Below are 14,437 nucleotides of genomic sequence, written 5' to 3'. Positions count from 1 at the left end.
GTGCTCTGGCATGGAGCTCGGGGCCGGATGCAATGGGGAAAGTCACTCCACTCTGTCGCCTCCTTGACTCCCTTTGCTTGTGTTCAGCAGGTCCCCTTGGGCTGTGCCAGCGAGGTAGCCCCCTTCGGACAGAGCGGCTGGCGAGCTGCCCTGCAGCCTGCAACACGGCCCCTGCCACAGACCACAGGCCTGCAGGCTGCGGGCACTACAGGGCAGGTTCAACACTGCCATGCTAAGAGCCAGGAGCTTGCAGATTCAGGACCCACAGCAACAGAGCTGGCATGTGTGGCTCTTCCGCAAACCGGCTCGCTCCTCCCTTCTAGGGTTCTACTCCAGAAAGTTGCATTTGTAAATTCAGCTTTTTTTTTTCTAGTAATAAAATAAAACTAATTATATAGCTGCAAAAACTGTTTTTTGCCTTTTTTAAACAGATTTACAGATTGAATGAGCCCTAAAGGTACTGTATTTTTTATTGTAAATTATTGTAAGATGGCATTGCAGAACGGTAGAAGAATAGATTGATTTCTATATTACAAACCGGTATGCTGTTCTGTCTTCTCCTCTTTGTATTCACATTACTGTAAAGTTATTATAAGTTTAGAGACTATACTGTAGATATAGATGCTGAGTATATATTGTCATTTTGAGTACATACTGCTGTAAAGATACCAGCTACAGGAAATGTATCGAATACATGCAGGGTATATATAGTAATTGATCTTCTGAGTGTTTAGAGGCAGTATTGTGTGTACTGTACTATATGGCACCAGGTGTCTGATTTTAGCAATGTAGCAGCTTTGCAAAAGTTACGTTGTGAATCTGACTATGACTTCAGTCATGCACAGTTTAGCTAACAGTTAGTTGTTTCTCTAACTTAATACCAGGAGACACCTGGAAAGTGCAGAAACTGCCTTAGTAGTAGTAAAAAAAAAGATGTCTCTGTATGGAACCCTGTGGAACGCCCTGAGTAAATGACGCTATTTTAAAAGCAACAAAGATTTCTTAATTGTCTCCTGGTAATCAAATAGCAGCCTAATCAATAAAGGGAAATCCCAGTGACCCCTAGAACATTTTCCATGTGATCTAGTAGGCTGCTATATGCTCTGCAAACCTACAGCATATACTGTACACTTGGTCTTTCATGGTGAATGCATTATTGCCACAAGGTAAGGTTTACATTTCTTAGCTGGGGGTTGGGAAGGTATTGTGCGAACTAGATCTTTGAAATCTGCCTGCTATATTCATCACTAATGCAGTGCCCTTTCGTTTTTTTTTCAATTTACCAAGAAATGAATTAAATTGCACGAAGACAAAGACGGCCAAGACAATGCAGGAGGATGTGTGTGCGTGTGTCCGCGTTCCGACTGCTCAGATTTGCAAAAATATTCTTTTGAAAGGCTGAATCAGACCTTGAAAGTTTTTTCTTTTTAGAGCATGCTGATATTCATAAAAATGTGAATCGTCTCGTGTATTCATCAATATTTGTGTTTAAAAAAATACCTGTATTCTTCTGTGTGTGAGAAGTGGGGAATGTGTCCTAACAAAGGGAGAAAGTGGCCAAGTGTGTACAATACTGGCCTTGAGAACAGACTGTGACTTTGTAAGATGGTGAATGAACCCACTGCCATTCTTTACCAATGGAAAATGAACTGAGGGGCTGTGGTCCATTGTAATGCTGAACACGTATCACAAATGTGAAGGATATGTGGGTATTACAGCTGTGATTGTGCTGGAGTTATTTTATTTAAGAAAAATAAAGCTTTGAAAGGAACAGAGCATTGCCATAACTTTGTGGCCATTGAAGAACAGAAGTCTATTACTTCATCTTTTGACTTGCTCGAAACAGCAGGAACAGCAGCTGTTGTTCAGCCCTGAAATCTTTAATTAAAAAAATATATATTTACTGACAGGCCCGTTGTATCAAAACTTTTTTTTTTCCCCTACTTTTGCTCTATTGTTCTCATGCCATTTTGGAAGAAAGTCAGGAAGGTAATGTGGGCACTTAGTGGAGTTTTTTTTTAAATCTGTAAGTGCTCAAAAGTCCAACATGGAAAAAAGAACAAAAGAACAACAGCAGCACTTCCCTTTCGCCCACACCTTGACACCACTGGCCGTTTGCCCAAGGCTGCTCTGTGACAGAAGGACCAGTTCGGAATAAGAGCAGTGACTCTTCGGCTGTCTGCCATCGCCTGCTCCCTACAACTTAAACCATACAAACCGGGATCCAATAATTCCAGAGGAAGGGAACCAGCCGGCCATACTAGTGGTCTCCCTGAGTGACCAAGATACGGATGAAGACTCTGTGCTGCTACTCATGTACCCAACTGCAGTGACATCGCTATCTAAGCTCAACTGCAATGCTTGGTCCTCATCTTTCAACACAGCCAACAGCTCAGATAGCAGAGCTAAAAACTGCTCACACATTAATTGGATTAATCCAAATCTTTGGGCAAGTGATACAGGCTGGCTTTTGAACTGGTGACCTCTGATTTAGATGGCGCAACCTAAGCTCTGAGCAGAGGATTTTACCAGCTGAGATGCCTGAAAAACACTTTGTATTTTTGTGCTGGAATCATTTTCTCAGTTGAGCATTTGCTGGCACAATCAATCAAGGAGAACAAGATCACCGAATGCTGCAACAGCAACACATTTCAAATCAATGGAAAATGAAAATATGAGTATTATCAGATTTGGTAAAAAGAAATTAATCATATATTACTCTCCTTCATACAGATGAATAAGGTTCAATAATTCTGATCATGGTAGAAACATAATTAACCCTTGCTCCACAGCAAAGGCCTGCACCATTCTAATGGCAACTATTTATGAATTCTGTGTCTACTGCTGGGCAGTCACTCAGGATGCCGTCTTTACCCTCTTGCTTCAGGGAGGATGAATTGCCGTGAAAAGTTTACACTCGCAGACAAACATACTGGCACGGTTTAATAAGAATCCTTAACTGAAATGTGCTTATATATCAATGACTTCTTATCTGGATTTATTGACCACCGATTCCTACTGGTACTGTCTCCTTTGCAGTTTCTTTTAAAACCTCTGCTGCATGTTCTTGCTTTCCTAGTTGTGTCGCAGTCGGACATGTGCGGGTGGCCCTGTGGCTCTGAAGGCTGCTGTACAAAACGACACACAAGCAGGAAGAGAGCGGCCGGGGAGACGTTACGTCAAGAAGAGGAGCCCCCTGCCTGGCACTCTCCACCCGATCTGTGGATCCGAGGTGCTCGGGTGACGTGTGTGACACGCAGCAGCTCCGTGCGGCGCGAGAGGGGGTGGGGTGACGTGTCAGGGTGTCACACGTGTGTATAACGGAGACCAGAGCAGAGCCTTGTCTCGCTGTTTACAAACACCCCAGAGCTTGTTTACCGCCGAGCTGCCCGTGTTTGTGTATGGCTGGCTGGTGTGAGCCCAGCTATTTTGGGGAGGTGTGCAGTGATTGGAAAATTGATTTTCTTCCTGATTTGGTTAACGTGGCAACAGCCTGAGTGATGCTCTCTGCGTTCTTTGGGCGAGAGCAGGTATGACACACCCAGTTTGAAATAACTACTGTAGGTGTTTCTTTGTCTCCACGCTCAGTGATTCCTGTAACAGAAAGGGTGTGTAGACTTTCCGTATAATGCCCCAAAGTCCTCAATTTTGTGGCCTAACAGCCTGAAATCAAGACACATTAAATCAGAATCTCTTTTACTGTTATTTAGACATTTCAATATACAGCCACCCTGTGACTAACTGCTCAAACAGTATGAAAAGTAGTAGTATTTGGTGGAAGCTGCTGTTGCTTGAGATACAGCCATAATTCAGTTTCGATAGGTCTGTACCAGTGTAACTCACCTAGACTTATCTATTCCTCCTTGCACAGCTGCTCAAACTCAATCAAATCGCAAGGGGACTGTTGATGGACTGCAATCTTCAAGTCTTTCCACAGATTTTCAATTGGATTGGAATCAGGTCTCTGACCTTTTTTTCTACCAACTCCTCTGTTGCTTTGAATGTATGCTCAGGGTCGTTGTCATGTGAAAGGGTGGACTTCCTTCCCCATTTCAACTTCCTTGCAGAGGGCAACAGGTTTTCTTCAATTATCCATCTGTATTTTGTTTAATTGATTTTCTCTTAAATTCCGGACCTGTGCCCCGTCTCTGCTACAATCCACCCCTGAAACAGAATGTTGTACCCAACATATTTCAGAGTAGGAATGGTAATCTGTCGGTGATGTGCTGTACTGGGTTTTTACCAAACGCAACGTTTTGCATTTAGGCCAGAAAGTTCTATCCTGGAATCATCAGACTGCAAAGTTTTTTTCCCACATGGCTTCAGAATCTCCTCATTGTTGTTCTGCATACCTCAAAAGAGACGATGTGGGTTTTTCAAGTAGTGGCTTCCTTATCGCCCATACAGCCCTGACTTATGAAGAGCCTGGGATTTTGTTGTGATATGTCCACACTGACCAGTCTTTGACACGACATTGCTGGCCTCTCTGATCGGGCTCCTTGCTAGGCCATTTACTTTGGAGGGATGACCTGAGCTGGTCTTGGCAGTTCCAGATGCCTTCAGCTTCTTAATGATGGCCATGACTGTTTCAAGGGACATTTTAGGCATTTCTCCTGCTCTGTGCTGTGTCACAACTTTATCCTGGAGGTCATTTTGATAGCTCCCTGTTGACCAAGCTGAGTCTTTACACTGCTCGGCGGAGCAGACCTACAGGAACAGCTGATTTTATTCTGAAATCATCAGAAGCATGGTATGATTTGTTAGGCAGTTCATTACACCAGAGCCAGTTTACAATTGCTATTAATCATGGGCTTGTATACCTTTCTAACCAATTTTTCCAGGTTTTAATTTGTAATGATCATTAAATCTTCACTGGCTACCTGTAACTCAGAGTTAGAATGGAGGTTCCTTCCACTGACATATTGCTAAAGTCCTTTATTTGAAGTGAAGTCCTGCATTCCATCTTGGACAGACACTGCTGCTGCCCATCTTTTCCTACTATTTTTGGAATTTGCATTTTACAGATACTGAAATAATCTGCAGTTTAAAACAATAAAGTCATTGTGCTCCATACATTTATATTTTTCCTGTACATTGGGACTAATTATAAACACTTCCTGATTGGTAACAGTTATGGAATTGGCAGTTGGGGTGTTTTATCTTAATCCAGTGATGTCAGTGCTTTGTCCAGTGTTTTCCTGCTTTGCTGATGTGAAATGGCTACTTTTCCAATAAGCAATCCAGATTGGCATTGCCGGTCAAGAATGCTTACAGGATCTCTGAAATTGTGTTGAAAATAACTAGGAAATCTGGTATTTTACAGTTCTGCACTGGGATGCTGAGGGATACAGTCATGTCCCCATGGATGATGCTGTCTTATCCAGATCGTGTTCCTCCGTGATTCCTGAGAGAGCTTTCCTGCCAGTAGTGTTGTAGGTGGCTGCATCCCCCCAAAGCCAATGAAAATGTGAAAAATGCTGCTGTTGTCAGATATTCCTACGGACTCTTGCTTATTCTGCTCCTCATTCGCTTTCTACCTCTCTCCCTTCTCTGCCACCTCCTTTCTTCCTCCTTCTCCCCCCAGATTTGTTCTGCCACTGTCTCACTCCCTCTCCTCTCTGACTTGCCCTCTCTCTCTCCATCTCTGTTCCCCCTCACCCCTCCACCACCAGACCTCTCTCTCTCTCTCTCTCTCGCAGGCACTCTCTTGGCAGTGCTGTGATTGACACTTACAAATTACCCAGCCGCGAAGGCAGCGTGTGTGACCCCTCTCTCGTCTCTGCAGCGCCCTGCGCCCGACGCCGTTTTGTCATCTAATTACTGCAAATCCCTGGCCTGCTCCCTGCTGCTGAATTTTTAATGCGCCCGAAAAGAAGCCGGAGCTGCCTGCTCCAGCCATCACTCTCTGCTCTCTCGGCTCCTTTGCTTCTGCTGTCCATTTTCCTTCTCCGCTTTATTTTGCTTTTTTCCACCTTCTTTCCTTTTAACTCTTTCGACCAGCTCTGCTCTGCCCGTCTCTCCTACCTCTGCTGCTCAGTCTGCATGTATCCACGTTCTGCTTTTAGCTTTGCACAACCTCCTAATATACCTGAATATACCCTTCTCTGCGTGTCCACCCATCTGTAATGTCTCTGTGCCTCTTCATGTGTAGGTTTCACTGCACTGAAATCTGCAAATCTCTATTTGATTACTCCCACTGCTTCTGTATGGTGTACAAAAACAGATCACTTTGAACAGATGGATCCAAGTGATCTGGTCAAACTACATGAGACTTCGTAGAAATGTATTATGTCGCCATCACAAAAACAAAAGGAATCAAGGATCAGCCTAAGTACTGCAGCAGTTTCATATCTTTTACTTCAAAGAGGCATCTGGGACAGAATTGTGTTATAATGCAAAACCATGTAGTCTAGCACATTCTGCAGTATAGCAATAGATGAGTGTGCTTAACAAAGGACAATCCTTTCAGCTCTCGAAGAGATCTGCACACTGTGCTGCCTTTCAGTCCTCCTCTCTGTAATTCGCTGTGCTTTCTTCATCTCTCTCTTTTCTGCGTCTCTCACTTCGCCTGGGTGCTTCTGTTTTTTCACACAGTCTCCTTACAGCTGAACGTGTGCGTTTCCAGCTCAGACTTCGAGCCAGTCAAAAGCACGGTTTATTGCGCCTCTTGTTTTCCCTATTGTCTTGTGGCGTGTCGGCAGTAATGAGGCTGAGCACCGTGCAGAAGGCAGCTTGTTTCGGTGCGAAAGCAATGGTGTGTCAGTCGCACCTCTTTCGTGAAATTCTCACAGCTGAGTAGCCTATGTCGGCAATCAAGTAAACATGTGTCCTTTCCAACAGCAGCACTTCAGACGTGTGGCTACTTTCTTCTCTTATTCACTTGGCTGACAATTTTTTGTACCAAGTAATGTGTTCACAATTAGGCATTTTTTTGTAAATTGTGGAATCAGCAGTCATTAATTGGCATGGTCAGTGCTATTACAGATGCACCAGCACAGCAGAAATGCAGACTACATACACACGTCCTTTGTAATGTACGGTATCTCCCCAATGGCGTACACAGTTATTCTGAGCAGAATTATTTGGCTTTAATGCAGCACTGCTCACTAATGTCCAGCAAGTTACAGGTCACAGGTGTCCAGCAAGTTACTCTGGTGGAGGTCGGAACCCTGTGCTGCCCTTTGAGTAGCCACAGTCCATCCAGCCATCCACATTCTAACAGTTCTACCTAATGCAGGGTAGGAGGAGCCGAAGCCTGTCTTCACTAGCAATGGGCACAGGGCATGATGCACCATATCACAGATACAGACACACACACTCACACCAGGGCCCATTCTTCCAGAAGCCAACTGACCGTCCAGCATGACTTTGGACAGCGGGGGGAAACCAGAGCACCCAGAGCATGAAGCTCCACACAGACGGCACCCAGGTCTGGAATTGAGCCCAGGGCCCCAGGCCAGCCACTGCACCACAGGGCCACCCGTAATCAAAGCCACTGTCAGTTAATGGTTTAGACTAGATTAACGAACAGTCACTGGCCTACAGGATCTGTGGTACTGGCTTTGACCTTCATCAGTCTAGTTGCTCAAGTGCTTAACTAACTTTTATCTGAACTGCAATTTTGCTGTGCATTTGGAAGGAACTCAACAGAAGCAAAATAATTTCTAGTCTTACAAAAATGAACAGGTTTGAGTCCTGTCCAAGGGTCAAACTGGTAAGTCCTTCTATTAAATGCAGAGCCTTATTGATAAAGTATTTTCTTCCAAGCTAATTTTATCACAGTACTGTTGAAATAAGAAAAGTTCTGAGCGTTACAAAACCAAAAGGAAACATTTCAACATTTAAATTCAACCTGTGAGGGTTAAATTATCATCCTGAAACATATATGCATTTACAACTTTGTTACATTATTTTCCTACAAAGAAAGAACAGGTGTAGTCTCAGCAGGACAGTAAGTAGTTGAAAAATGTAGCCTATTGTGCTTTAAAACTGTGAAACTCAGTTGTGTAGATTAATTTTTAACATATTCACTGTCACAGTGTAAATGAGATGAAAGAAGGGATACATTCAAGAATGAAAGGAAATAAATACTGCAGCACCCAATGTTCACTACATCCCCTTCAGTCTTAAAGCCTTAAGACGTTGTTTAGTTGGATAAAAGTAAATTATTTGGTAGTACTACTGGATATAATTTCTAGCATTATACTGAACTCGAGTGTTTCCAAATCATTTTGTTTCTTGGACTGTTTTTTGTATTTTTCCACTCATAGAGTGCTACTCTTTTATCTATCATCTCTGGACTATCTTTATTTCATTGTACAATAGATTACATTTATTTTTTATTTAACTGTTGGGAAGATTTTAAACACATCAGCACCTAAGTGTACCATTTAAAAGTGTTACCCTCAGCTTGAGCTGAAATATACCTGTATATAGTAGGTCAAGAAAACAAATTACAGTAAATTTCCCCAAAACAGCACAGTTTACATTACAGTTGTATCAGAGTCTGAATTGTAAATATGTACAGAATAATAAGTACCTCTGTCCTTCAGTAGTCATTGTACCACCTTATCTGTTTGCTGAATCTGCACTGTTAAATACATTTAAATAAATGCACACATTTTAAAAACATGAGAAAGGGACTGGCAGAAAAGTTTGAAAAGCTATCAGTTTTTCAGTGAAACCAAAGTTAAAAGTGAAACAAAATGATCAGTTGGATGGAATGTAAGAAAACATTGAAGAACATTGCAGAAATTTATATCTCTGCAATGTTATCTCTGCAGTGTTATATCACACTGAAACCAAATCAGAAGGGTCTGTATCATATAAATTAATAAAATTCAGAAGTTTCTTAGCAGGTTCTCTTAAGTTAATGTGTAAAATGTACCAGTTATTAAGATAATTGTAGTGTTCAAGAGGCTCCACTGCACTCTAAAATTCAGTGAGTGGGAGCCCTCCTTTAAACTGACAACTGTTGTTTACCACATAAAAGTAACATAAGTGCCATCAAATTACATACAAACCGTAGCAGCTGCGAGACTTCCAAGAATATAATTATTCAACACCTTGAATTAATTACCTAGCGAATTCACTGCTGTTAAAACAATTGTCACCCCAATTGTCCAGGCAGACATGAGAAATTGGCCCCCTGTCTGGATTGGTCCTTTCTCAGCTCCATTCACTGTTCTGGAATAGGCACTTTGCTCAATGTGCGTCTTTGGGACAGTGGGTAAATTCTGTCTGTACCCGACTGTAATCCTGAGCTTGGTTTTTATGCATCTACAGGAGATCTCCGAGTTTTGCTTGGCTAATATCCTAACTCTTCTGGTGGAGGACAGGCTCCACTATCACACTTAATCTTACTGATTGCTGTCCATGCTCACCTGTAACTATGTGTACTTCTTCATTCATTGAGCCTTTGGGAAGAGCTGGTTAAAGGGACTTTATGAGCTTTATGAGCTGAGCACCAGGGCTCAGGACCTTGCTGAAGTCTACTTGCAAGCTCTGGTAGACAACTAAAAGAGGATAAAACTACTGAATCAAAGCAGGGGATGACTAATGATAAGCCACCTTTTATTCTGCTATCAGTACCCCTTAAAGGAGTGTAATCAAGACGTGTCAGTCAGTACTGCCGTCACTTGAGTGCCACACAGGGAGAGGATGCATGTTGATCATAGTCAACTGGAGTGCCGATGATGCAGAAAATATCTTGGATCTAAAGTGTTTTTGAAAAAAGTAAAGCTTTGTCGTATTTTAGCCAGCAAGAAAACCACGCCCACAATTGCCCCTGGGCTGCTGTCTTAAGCTGGGAGAGGAATATGTTCTTGTGATTCTGGGACCCCACAGCTTGATGACACCATGGATCAAACACAACAGCTGTCTTGATCTGGCCTGTACAGTGCAACAGGACCAGTGAAACGGGCCGGGTCTCCAGCCCTCAGAGTAGATCCAGGAGAGAAAGGATGTGTGTGATGAGCCGCAGTGCTGTCATGAGCTGCGATTAGAAATTCAAGGCAGCTTGGCAGAGAGCCTGAGAGGCGAGAGGAGAACATCCGAGTAGCAACAGTAATGGGATGAACGGGTGGCAGGGTGGCACAGCGATTAGCACTACCCTGGGTCCGATCGCTGGGGTGCTGTCTGTGGGGAGTTTCTGGGTGCTCTGGTTTCCTCCCACAGTCCAGAGACATTCTGGAGGGTTAAATGGCTTCTGGGAAAACTGGCCCTGGCGGGAGTGTGCATGTTTGAGTCTGTGATGGCCTTGCGCCTGTAGCTCGCGGGGGTAGGCGCGGGCTCCCCAGCGACCCTGAATTGGAAGAAGCAGCAAGGAAACGGATGGTATGGAAAAGGTCATTTGAAGCCGTCAGAGCAGATCCCTTCTCTGGGTTTTGGAAGGGAATGGCTAGGGATTGCAGCAAGAGCTTTGATGAAGACTGCCATTCACTGGAGCACCAGTCATTTTCACTTCATAGCTAGAAATGAGCTGAGCCTGTCTGCCCGTTGGCGAGAAGTGCAGTCTGTGGTGGGGGGAGGGGGGAGACTACAGAGGCTCTATTCTCACCTGTCAGCGAGGACTGGGGGCTGGAGGGTGGGGTAGGCTGTCACACACAGTATTTCAGACACAGCTCCCGCATAATAAAGGAGCTGAACAGTAAAAGGCCCTGCTGTGGATTCTGCCTTGACTTTAATTGGCATTCTTCACAGTAAAGCAGCCAATATATGATCACAGTGAATGTCCAGAGAAGTATATCTGCTGCAATGTCATATATCGAACATTGTTTTTTTTAAATATTCGTTCCAGAATTAATCAGAAATGCATCAGGTTGTGTGTGTGTTGCAAACAAAGAAAAAAATGCTGATGTTTTTGTTTTGTTAATTACCACAGGAACAGAAGAATGCTCAGTTTTCTCATGTTTTAAATTTTAAAGTCTAAAAATAATGTGAAATTTGAGCCAAATAAAGCTGCTATTAGGGCCCCCAGAGATTCATCTGTTTCTAGAACGTGTTGCTCCACACAGTATAAGTGAGAAATGCTGCTGTTCTGTTTGTGAACCTTATCTCTGATGCTGAGTTTACAAAGATACTTCACGTACAGCCAAGGCTTTGTTGCACTACAGTATTATACATCCTATTTGCTGATAAAAGACCACTGTCAGGCTGTAACATGGACTCTCTTAAATGTCAGTGCATTCACTGTATGCAAAACAGAAATATCTTATCATAAGCTGTGTTGATTACAGATGTCGGTGGGACTCAGAAGGCAGAGATGGGTTTCTCTGAATTCTGTCTGGAGACTGTGGTGTAGATCAAGTGGGTTGCATACAACAATGATGTGGGCTGTGGTCCAAACTGCATGCCCCTCAAATTGAATTGCTTCTCCTAGAGCACCAGATGAGATCAAGTCTTGGATCCAGATAATCCAGAACTGGGAAGCTAAATGCTCCTATAAAACGGCATTTTGCAAGGACATTGTTTGCCCCAACCTAGTCAGATTTGGCCAGTAGCCTCGCCCAGTAGTAATCCCATGGTCAAGTCTCATGCATTAGTGGAGTGTTTATCATTCATTACCAGTCCTGCAGGGATGCCGATAACCCAGTTTTATGATCCATAAGGAACCTCTTTAATTTTACAAACTCCTTTATTTTAAAATCTACACTGCTTTAAAAAGCAAATACTCCAGTGTCCTATATTGCATAATGAACTGGAGCATGCGAGTGCTGCATACTCAGTGTAAAAGCTGTGGAGATTTCCATGTGAAAGACGAGCTGCAGTCGGGCTGATAAGTGAGTGATCTTTGCTGCTAGATCTCTCATGTGAGTAATGCCTTCTGGAACTCAGGAACTGAAGGCAGAGTGTGTGACCCTTATTGTGTGGAGTGAGACTTCTGAGGCCTGTGAAAAAGCTTACCCTTCGGGGTTATTTGTAAAGCTCAAAGGCAACACTCATTTTGGTTTTCCATTCAAATCAAAACACCCAATTTCTATTTCTGATGCACACAGCCAAAGTCTGTATTTCTTTTTTTTTAATGATTATTTTCAAGCATCTGCTGGAGGCATCGTGTGTTCTGTACTGGTGATAGAAAGTCAAGTCATTCACAGCAATGTGACCACAGACAAAAGATGCAGAAGACAATGGAAACTGTTCATTATTTATTTTTCCATTGATGAATGTTGTTTCCCTTCTAAGAATAGACTGTGTGCAGTGCGATTCCACTGCTGAATCCTCTGATCACAGGAAGAGCAGCGCTGATTTAGACAGGAATGCTGATCCTGTGGGTGGCAGTATATCTCTTTAAGAGGATTTCTGAGAAAACTCTGCACTATAAGGAAATAGCACATGGCTTGCCTTGAAATATTTTCCCAAGCACTTATGTTTACATGAGAGACCGACTGGCAGTGTTAAGCATGTCAAGCCCTTAAATAAAATTATATTTTAAAGCAGTGATGGATAATGTCTTGAACTTGAACATTGAGCGCAGAAAATGCACGCCTATGTGCTGCATAATATTTATTATATTTGAACAGCTTCAGAATAATAAACAGTTCAAATCAGTGGAGTATAAACAAATAAACTGACACTTTAACCTGTGGTCCATCTTTCCAAACAAGTATTAAGAAATGGTTGGATCTTTTTTAAGACCACTCTATAAACCACTACACTACAGACGAATGTATCCAGCCCCTGGTGATCCGGCTGTGTGTTTTGCAGCAGCGCCACGCGTGTGAAGGAAGAGCATGACCTCGTTGAACAGGCTGGACGCGTGGTTCCAAGGCACACGGACACGGGATCGGTAAGGGCTCCGGAGGACGGCGGGGATGCGGGATGCAGGCGCACGGGAGCCGGCTGTGCCGAGGCCCTCCCCGGCACGCGGCAGCGCTGCGGGCTCCTCGGAGCAGGAGGAGACGCGGGACGAGGCAGAGGGAGAGGAAAACAAATGGCCTCGCGCCGAGAGATAGCACTCAATCAATCATCTTTAAACAAAAGCAGCCGGGCCCGGGAGCCCTTTTAAAGGCTGCTTATTTAATTAAAAGTCCCATTTTCCATATTTATGGCCCCTTCCTTCAAATATTAACCTTCTGGGCTGCGGCAGGTTTATATTGAGTGCAGGGGGAGTTTTGCTGCTGTTCATTAATTTCAGCTAAATGTATCAGAAGCCGGCTGGGGGGACAGTGCGATTGATCGCTGGAGAGAGCTGGGGGGTGGGGGTGGACGTGGGCACACTGAAATTGTTTTCAGGGGCTCGGTATGCCAACCACGGGGGCAACACTCCACTTAGAGCTCAACCACGACGCCACGGCCACTGTATCACGACCCGTCTTAAGTCTAGGATGCCTTTTAAAGTTCTCCAGTGGCTACTGCCAGTCAAAACAAGAAAGACGTGGCTCAAGAAAGATTTTGTGGGGGACTCAGCATTTTAATTGGGACAGAGATGCTTTACGATTTTATGGTCCAACGTTTTTTAGACATAATTGACCTTCACCTAGTCTACTTTGTCATCATTTTATTTTTTTAAAATCAGCCATCATTCAATACCTTTGTATGAAAAAGTAAGTGAACCCTTAGTTCTGCCAGTGTGGTTAAGAGGGTATGTAGAATCAGGTGCACCAAAACGTGCGGATTAGCGATTCTATTCATCAGGCAGTGATTCCACAGGTATAGAAAATCAGCTGGCAAACAAAATTGAGAGTGCGCAGGTCCGCAGGAACACATCCTGTGTCCTGTGACCTTCAGAGTGCTGACTGACTGTCTTCTGCTACCATGTGATCCGGCCACCAGCTTGGCGCGCTCGTCATTGCTGCTGATACCTCGCACTCATAATGCAGACATGATTACGAAAACATGCATGACCACCTAATCAAGATATAAAAGACATTTGTTTGGAAAGCACTCAATTATTCATGACGTCATGATCACTAATGTTGAAGTGCTTGCACAGTAAGGCACAGGACATAAGAGTAGAAGAAAGGTTACAAAAAGCGGAGGCCATTTGTCCCTGTCCAGCCAGTTTGACAGTTAGCTTAGTTGATCCAGGGATCTCATCCAGTCGTTTCTTGAAAGAAACAAGGGTATATGAACAAACCTATACACAGGGTATATAAACAAATAGTCCCCTTCGGTCTTCTCTGCTTGTACACTGAACCAGGGGTGATGGACTCCCGAGAGGATACCCAGTTGGTTACAGCTCCAGTCTGAATCGAAGCTGGGCCATATTGCTAACTGTCTCCAGATGACCCTTGGCCTGATGAGCCACAGTGACCCCTGCTGGTAACTGGTTTCTGTAGCACTGGCTGACAATGGGGGGCAAGAGGTGAAGCAATCTGTCTGTCCTCAGGGTGGCACCAGAGCTCTGCTCTTCACAGCCCAGATGTTCTCGATGGAAAGAGGGGCTCTTGAAAAACCTTACATTTCATGGATTTCTGGGGATCTGATGAATATAATT

General features: G+C 43.8%; 1 protein-coding gene and 1 long non-coding RNA gene across 4 annotated transcripts in view; one reads left to right on the top strand and one right to left on the bottom strand.

Annotated features, from left to right (window-relative positions):
• The window catches only part of rbm19 (RNA binding motif protein 19), a 49,391-nt gene extending 48,395 nt beyond the window's left edge, over positions 1-996 (top strand). For 2 of the 3 annotated variants that reach the window (XM_015366286.2, XM_069182368.1), the window contains exon 25: positions 91-996. The gene's annotated coding sequence lies outside the window, so the exon portion shown is untranslated. Of the gene's footprint in view, positions 1-87 lie in introns of all 3 variants that reach the window. The other variant, XM_015366285.2, reaches the window with a different exon arrangement.
• Positions 1-14,437, bottom strand: part of LOC138224524 (uncharacterized) — a 38,426-nt gene that overhangs the window by 4,140 nt on the left and 19,849 nt on the right. The window lies entirely within an intron of this gene.

Source organism: Lepisosteus oculatus, chromosome 22 (assembly GCF_040954835.1).
Source record: "Lepisosteus oculatus isolate fLepOcu1 chromosome 22, fLepOcu1.hap2, whole genome shotgun sequence".
NCBI classification, from domain to species: domain Eukaryota; kingdom Metazoa; phylum Chordata; class Actinopteri; order Semionotiformes; family Lepisosteidae; genus Lepisosteus; species Lepisosteus oculatus.
Note: the sequence above shows the minus strand (reverse complement) of the source record. Positions and strands in the feature narration are given on the sequence as shown.